Genomic DNA, 502 nt, shown 5'->3' with positions numbered 1-502 from the left:
AAGGAACTGTCAACACTTTGGGTTGAGACCTTGTATCAGCAGTCTTTTGTGTGTTCAGTTTAAATTGTTTGACTAACATACAACCCACACGCTTATGTGATGTGGGTGGAAAGAGGATCAGCTGGCAGAAACCCATGAGGCACTCCGCACTGACAGCACCAGACTGAAACTGTGCCACTGGAACTACAAGACAGCAGCTCCACCACTGTAACCCAAAAATAATTAATTCCAAAAATGAGATCATGCAAGGATAGAGCCAGTTGGCTTTTTTGATGACTAAATTTTTAGCGATGACCCATTTTAGCATGAGGTTTTAAAAAATCTGTATAGTGTGCACAAATCCAAAGCACTCATGAATTTAAAGATGATTAATTAATGATTTTTAGCCATCATATCAACAATTTCAGTTCAAGGAAAAGTCGATTCATTTTAACTTTAATGTGAATTAATGATTTAATTAACTTACGTGGTACAAACGCTTTACATAAAATGCTTTTCCATT

This window comes from Hypanus sabinus, chromosome 8 (assembly GCF_030144855.1).
Source record: "Hypanus sabinus isolate sHypSab1 chromosome 8, sHypSab1.hap1, whole genome shotgun sequence".
Lineage (NCBI taxonomy): Eukaryota > Metazoa > Chordata > Chondrichthyes > Myliobatiformes > Dasyatidae > Hypanus > Hypanus sabinus.
The sequence above is the reverse complement of the archived record's forward strand: the minus strand, read 5'-3'. Positions refer to the sequence as shown.